At 39.2% G+C, this 7,559-nt stretch overlaps 1 protein-coding gene across 1 annotated transcript in view; it reads right to left on the bottom strand.

The window, feature by feature from the left end:
- npas3 (neuronal PAS domain protein 3) overlaps positions 1-7,559 on the bottom strand; it is a 444,436-nt gene that overhangs the window by 176,153 nt on the left and 260,724 nt on the right. The gene's annotated exons all lie outside the window — the stretch shown is intronic.

The raw sequence follows: 7,559 nt of genomic DNA, 5'->3' as shown, positions 1-7,559 counted from the left end.
GATGGATGGATGGATAATGGATGGATGGATGGATGGATGGATGAAAAAAAAATTGTGTTAATTATTTTAATGTTCTTATGTATGACATGGTAACAATTTTAGGACACATGACAGAATGATTTAAGATTTTTTGATACCAATTCAGACCTTAATTTTATATTTAAGAATTTAATGCATTTTTGAAGTTTTAAAGAAACCCTGCTTTTAAACGATATCATCAATGTCACATGATGAAAAATTAGAACGGAAGTTATAATAGAAAAAAACATGTAAAGTACACCACGCTGCTGCATTAGTTGGTTTCCACTGATTTGGGAGAGACAAGTAGGAACATTGAAAGGATGAAAAATCATCCATACTGGGTCTAAATTTGTTCAAAAATGACTCTCTGCAATCATCATCCTTCAGAAGCCTGCACTAAACTCAAGAGAGTAAAAAGTACATTTTGAGATCCATCTAGAAATCCTCATCGTCTGACAGGTTTTTGTTTTACCCTGAGGTATCACTATACCCAGCGTACAGCTTGACATTAAAACCCAGTTTCCTGCTGCAGACTGAGAACACCTGCCACACATTTATTCCTCACAGATCAAGTTTAATTCACAATCATTTTTATTGGCTGCAGGTCCGGATTGCAGCCTTTCACTTGCATCTGATCAGTTCCTTAGAAGACATAACTCAAAACATACCTTCCTGATATGATACTGCTATCACACTTTAAGATGAAATGGAGTTCAGAGAAACTAATCAACACAACTAGGGGTCAAATTTTAGTAAATTCAGCATCAGTTTGCAGAACAGAGAGGAAATGTCCCTAATGTCCCCTGGTATTCCCGTGAAGCTGCTCAGAGGACAACCCTCATACATAAACACACCATGCAGCCCTAAATGCCAAGAAAACAACAACAGAAGGAGGAGGGAAAAAAATCCAAATGCTCATACGCATTGCCACACACACGCAATAACGTCTAAATCTGGGCATTAAGACAGTAAAAGAAAGAATTGCAATTGATTAGTGAGCGCTGCTGAATGGCCTGCTGCCTGTGCCTTCCACCTCCTGTAGATTACTGCATCGATCGCTCTTACACACACACACACACACACACACACACACACACACACACACACACAGAAACAAACTCACATTACAAGAGATGAGGCTATCTTTTAACCATTCAGAATGCTTGGCTTAAATGTTACTGTCTAGCGCTTTGCCTCTTGTTGACTAATGGAACAATAGACTGTATGCGTTTGTGTGTATAAGAGGGAGAAAGGTAATAATGGATGGAGGGGGGGAGTAATGAAATGAGGGGAAGGCAAGAAAATTTGAGACAGGGTGATATATGGGTAAAAATACGAAAATAAAGAATCAAGACATAAAGAGAAGAAGGAATGGAAAAAAAGGAAAAGGACGTGATTAAAAGCAAAGAGAAGGAAGAAGATGAATTGAAGAAAAGAAACCAATTCAAGTGCAATTAAGGAAAAGGTTCTGCTGGAAAAATTGAAAATATAACTAAATTGATTAAAGAGGAAAACATAGCAACATTAGAGAGAGCAGACGTTCCAGTGTTTGCCTGTGCTTGGATGGAGTATTCTCAGATCAACCATTTTCTGCTCGTTTAGCTCCGTTTTACTTTCCCATCCGACCCTCACCACAGGAATTCAATCTCAGCAAAACGCAGATCCATTAAAGACTTACTACTGCTTTTATTAAGAAGCTGATTGAACCTTGAACCAAACTCCATCTTTATTTTCTGAAATGTGTAAAAAGTTAATTGATATATACAGTACATGTAATCTGGTCAGAAGAAAACATCTAAATATCCATCTGGATGATTTTGGCTTTAATTGCTTGCTAGATGCTTACTTCCATCAAAATGCTGTATTTGCTGCAGCCAGCAGAGGGCGGGGTGTATTGGAGTTAACATAATGCATGTGCAGAAAACACAGGTTGGGGCGATATTTTTTTATTTTCATACACTTTACAGATTCATTTAACAAAAGTAGCTCCTATTGACTGAAAACAACAACGGAAAAAGCATCATAACGATGCTGATTGCATCTAGGAAAAACATTTGGAGATTAGGACAGGAATGCAAAAGATTTTACAGAATAAATGAGAAAAAAAAAAGTTACAAAGGAAAAAAAAGCAACTATGTTCAAACTATGGATCTTTTTTATCTGCATGTTATAAAACGCTTCCACCTATTTGCAGATCACATTTTATTGCTTAGGATTGGATTGAGTTCTAATGAATCAAATGATTGGAATTGATAGATTTGTTGTTTAGAAGTGAATCTACTGTAGACTGATAGTTTGTATGGTAAAAAATAATTATTTACAAACAAAACCTGAATCCTAATTATTAGTAATTTTTAGAACTGGGATTCAAATTCTTAACATTTCAATCAAGAATTAAAATGATGACTGTATTATTGGATTTAATTAAAATCCCTCCATCCATTGTCTGAACAGGGTGTCAGGAAGCGGTGTTGGGTTGAGGACCCAAAAGCAGCGGCCAGTTGGCAGAGGTGAATTTAGGTGGGTTTATTGAAGTTTACAGATTCGGAGGCAGGATTCAAAGATCCAACAAAATAACACTAACCAGAACCAAGGAGACATCAGGGGAAACCAAACTCTAGGAGCCAGGGAGAGACGAGGTAAACAGACAGACGTTAGACGAGGATCCAGCAAATAGGAACTGAAGAGGGAGGGCTTTTAAAGGGGACAGAGACAAAGAGAGGGCTAACGAGAGGATAGAAAACAGGTGAGGACAGAGCAGAAAACAGAGCTAGGGAAAGAGGACACAAGAGGGCAGCAGAGGACAACAAATGGAAGAAGACTGAATACTAAAAAGAAAATCATAACAGAAACAGAAACCTAACACAGGGAAGTAAAAGACTTTTTACATCCCATGGATGTTGGGACGACGTGTCTCTAGTGGAAATGATCCCGTCTGCAGGAAAACCTCACTGGAGGGATGCAAAAAAAAGCTCGTCATGCAAAAAAAAAAAAGGAGCAGACAAATGTGGATGTTTCCCACTGCAGGCAAAGAAAGATTTCATCATCTGAAATGCTCATCTGAAAAAATATTCAGAAAGCAGGCAGTCTGGGGATCAGGAAAAATGTACTGATCCCAATTACTACATTAAAAGAGCCAATCCTCAACTAGAACTGATACATCCTCTGGTTCTCTGTCTTTTATGTCTTATCAGTCTAAAAAAAACTGTTGTCAAGAATTGTTGGTAATTTTAGCTCCATGTAGCTTTTAAACAGAGTTAATGTGCCAAATCAATTTTTTTTTAAAGATTTAGCCATGTTATGCTGCTTTTCCCGCATAAAATCTATCCATAAACTAACAATCATCTTGATTAATGCATCTCGGATTAATCCTCAATAGTTCAGATCAGGGAGGAATAACAGTGATTTCCTCTTGAAGTTCTAACAAAGTTGCTCTTTCAGCTGCTAATCCACAGAGCAGCAATTCTCTTTTTAGCAAATTTCTAAGTCATGAAAATCTGATGCTTGGCTTTGAGAGTTCTCAGCCTTCAGAGGTGGTGTGATGTGGCGATGTCATGAAATAGGCAGCATGCTGACAGGTGAGGCGGCTTTGATTGGAAGGCAATTGTTTATTTTCAGGGTTGCAAGAAAATAAGTATTTTGCAACAATTTCCCATGTAAATATCTGTCTTTGGAGGATGTGTTTTTTAGCACCCCTAGTTCTCTCATTTTTATTCCAAATACAATTTATAATTTGAATCACAGGGCTATTTTTATCTCTATGGTTCAGTATTTTCTCAAGTAGCAACTTTAACTGCTATACTTTCCTGTCTTAAAAGGCAGAACTCTTCTAGTCTAAAAAAACTCATTTGTTGAAATGGGGGGGCTATTGTTTGAACCCCTTAGGGGCTTTAAAATCATAAAAGTCTTTTTTTGCGCTTTATGAAACAAAGTAGCCTATATTTTGTGGATGTACAGCTACATTTCTCATGTAAGTTTGCGTAGTTTTAACACAAACATTTATTTTTCATATTGCACCAGTACAGTTAATGAGCAACCTGTACTTGTGTGCTTGTTTGTTCTGAATAAAATGTTTATTTTGGAATAAAGAGGTTAGTATAAAAAATATTTTTTGTCCGATTCATCGATTAATCTAAAAAATAATCGTCCGATTCATCGATTTTTAAAATAATCGTTAGTTGCAGCCCTAGTCTCAACTGCTTTGTCTGAGTAAATCCAGCTATACTCCTTAAGTCATGAGTCCAGCCCTTTCAAGTGTGGGAAGCCGTTACTAAAACGCTTGACATTACCAGTTTGTGTTCTGATTGCCTTTGAGCCTGCCTGTGCCTGTTCTGATCTGCTCACATGACCTGTTTCTGAGTTCTGCTTGTGGACTGTAGCTGGATTTGTCTCCTGACTTCACCTACAGGATTATCCTGCCTTCCATTGTCCCCTCGGATCTGATCTCCTGTCACTTCTGTTATCTTCAAGGCATCGGCGTATGGAACCCTTTTTGTGGCAACCACTGTGTAGCATCAACCTCGTTCTCTGGACATGGATTGTACTCTAAACCAGGTTAGTGACTCGCGTGTTCAGATCATCCTCCATCAAGTATTCGTGGTCACTAACCTGTGTTTCCTCTCTCCAAAGTTTTCTGCCTCAGACGCCGTAGCCGCTGCTACTCTGATCCGCCAGTGTTTTAATAAAGGCTTTTTGAAAAATCTCACTGTCTTGCCCGAATACTGGGTCCTCTATTCTGAGTTTTAGCAATTTACTAAATAATGTAGCAAAACTATATACTCAAAGATCAAGCAATTAAATAGCTGATCTTACTGAAATCTGTGCAGCCTGCAGCTGAGATCTAACTCTGCCAGGTTGTTCTACTTAAGAGCAGAGCTTCCTTATTCCCAGCAAATGATCTGACAAGCAATATCAGGAGTCGTGTCTGCAAAGGTCAGCCGACGCACAAACTGACACACACACACATCCTTAAAGGGGTTAACAGGCAGACACACCATCTCACTATCACTGCTGAACCTAAAAGGTCAACTTCATGCTCATTGGTGATAAAACTATTAAATTAACCAATCAATAGTGAAGGGAAGCAGGAAAAGGAAGCTCTTGGGATGAAGAACGGTTAAAGCAAACACGATGGAAAAATTGTGAGATGGCAATTGAAAGAAGGCGAAGAAAAAGAGGGGGAAAAGAATGAAGGGGAAGCAGGGAAGAAGTCAGAGGTGATTGCCAAACGAGGTAATGAGACCATATACAGAGAAAGAAACAGGAAAGGAAAAGTCTGGAAAGGTCAACATGTCAAAACAGGAAGGACACCGGAAGAGGAATAAGAGAAAAGAAGAGTGAATGAGTGAAGGTCCAGAAAGGTCAAGACATGCCAACAGCAGAAGAGAAGACATCTAATTAGATGTATTTATGTGATATAACAAACACTAAATTACTCCTGGTTGAATTTTTTTCTTTTTAAGTTGTTCAAAATCAGATAAAAAGGTAGTTAAAAAAATGTTTCTATCTTCTATACTTTTGGTTTGGCCAAATTGAAAGACACTTTGCAGCTCCCAACAGTCTCAATGTTGTGCCAGTTCACAATTAAGGTAATTATGAATTAGAATTTCATTAGTTCACACAGAACAGTCAAAAACATTCAGGAACATTTAGGTTCTGCTGAAATGATCTGGATTCAAAATGATTTCTTCCGTTCCTCATTCAGTAGCAGATGTTTCCCAAGATAGCTTGGATGCTTTAACTCGATGTGTCACCTTAAATTGGAAGTGGATGTTGCTGACGTAAAGACTTGTTTGTTAGGTCCCAGTGGGCACAATTTGCACAAAAATTTGCAGGTTTTTTTCAGTCCCAGTCTTCCTATGTCAGCTGATCAAACTCTGCCCAGCGCTCTGCTAAACTGGCATCAGAAATCCCAGTTGAGGCTGAATGGAGCAGACTAGTATTAGTAGACATGCTGCTCTGTCAGGCTGTAATAAGTGCCATAAAACTTGACGTTAACCATGAAAAATGTCGCTATCAATTGAATGAAACATGAGCTGTGTGTGTGTTGCTCATTATTCTCAGAGTGAACGTTGCTACAAGCATGCTTGTTGTGACGGATTACCTTCGAGTCAACAGGTTGATGCAATCAGCTGGTTTTCCTTAGATATAAATATTTGAACCAATCTGACTGGATGATCTGGTTTAATAGTCTCTGTAAAGATGGCGTTTTATTCATGCTATATAAATAAACTGAATTTAATTGAATTGCTATGGTTATGGTGGAATGATTAACACTGCTTCAGATTTGTCTATGGTTACCAGTAAGGACCCTCTACACAGAGCCAATGGGAGACGGCTTCTTGGAGAAACAGAGAGACAGAAGAAAGGGGACGGAAAATGGGCTAGAATTTAGTCAGTTATTGGAGGACCGCTTCTTTCAAATCCCATCAATATGTGAAACTAAACGCATTTAGAAGAATTCGTTAAGAAGAAGGCATCTGAGGAAAGTATCACTAGAATGACATCACCTGAACAGGATCCCTGTGTAACTTAGAGCATATGGACACCATAAATACTACCATAGCTTGTCTTGTTTTCCACACAGCTAAAGGTGATCCAGCTGCAGCCTGCATCCTCACTAAATATAAGAAAATTAAAGCACATCACCCCAGTTCTAAAGTCCTTCCACTGGCCCGTTGTACCTCTTTCCCACTGGCTGAAACACCCGTTTAAACCCGGGGACAATCGGCTTTCAGTGGCAGGAGGAACAGCTTACTGACGTGTTGGGGAATATTGCCACAATGGAGCCAAATCAATTTGATGAACCACATAAAACTCTCCCACTTCCTTTGCACAAATATAACAAAAGACCGGGTTTAAATCCAAGCGCGGAAAGGAAATCGGTCTCTTTCGGAAAGGGACATTTCACGTGGAATGCCAAAGAAAGTTAGCTGGAAATAGCTTTCGTTTACCTGGGTCAACAATAACGGATCCCAGTGTAGCCATCGGGCATTGTGCCCACTGAACTGGGTGAGACGGGGAAATCCGAAGCTAAATGCTGTGTGGACTTTCCCCCCTTTGTGAGGACCTCGATACCAATCACGGCCTATCTGTAGGGGGACACCCTTGCTTTTGGTAGCCGTAGGTAACCTTACTCAATTTTTTAAAGCCCATCAATTTCCTCTGCTGTAAAACCCATCCACTTTTCCATTTGTTGCTTTAACAAGGTGCAGCGATTGGGTGAGAGACATGGAGATAGAGTGAAATCTTGATCTAATGCTGATGTTTAATCTGTGCTGGTTATAAGAACTCTGGTTTAATGGCTGAAATAAGTGTGAAGTGAATAGCTGCAAGTGAGGTTTCTTCTTTCCTTTCTGTCCTTACATTTACCTGTGTGGTCAGGTGGTTAAGAACCATCTATTGTTACACGCTGCCTCTCCCTCCTACCTTTCATCGTATGAAAAGGGGGGTTACACACACACACACATACACACAGATGTTGTGTCACAATATCCTTGTGGGGACCTTCCATTGACTTCCATTCATTTCCCACTAAT

Source organism: Cyprinodon variegatus, unplaced genomic scaffold, assembly GCF_000732505.1.
Source record: "Cyprinodon variegatus isolate N-32 unplaced genomic scaffold, C_variegatus-1.0 Scaffold164, whole genome shotgun sequence".
Lineage (NCBI taxonomy): Eukaryota > Metazoa > Chordata > Actinopteri > Cyprinodontiformes > Cyprinodontidae > Cyprinodon > Cyprinodon variegatus.
This window is presented reverse-complemented; position numbering and strand designations above follow the sequence as displayed.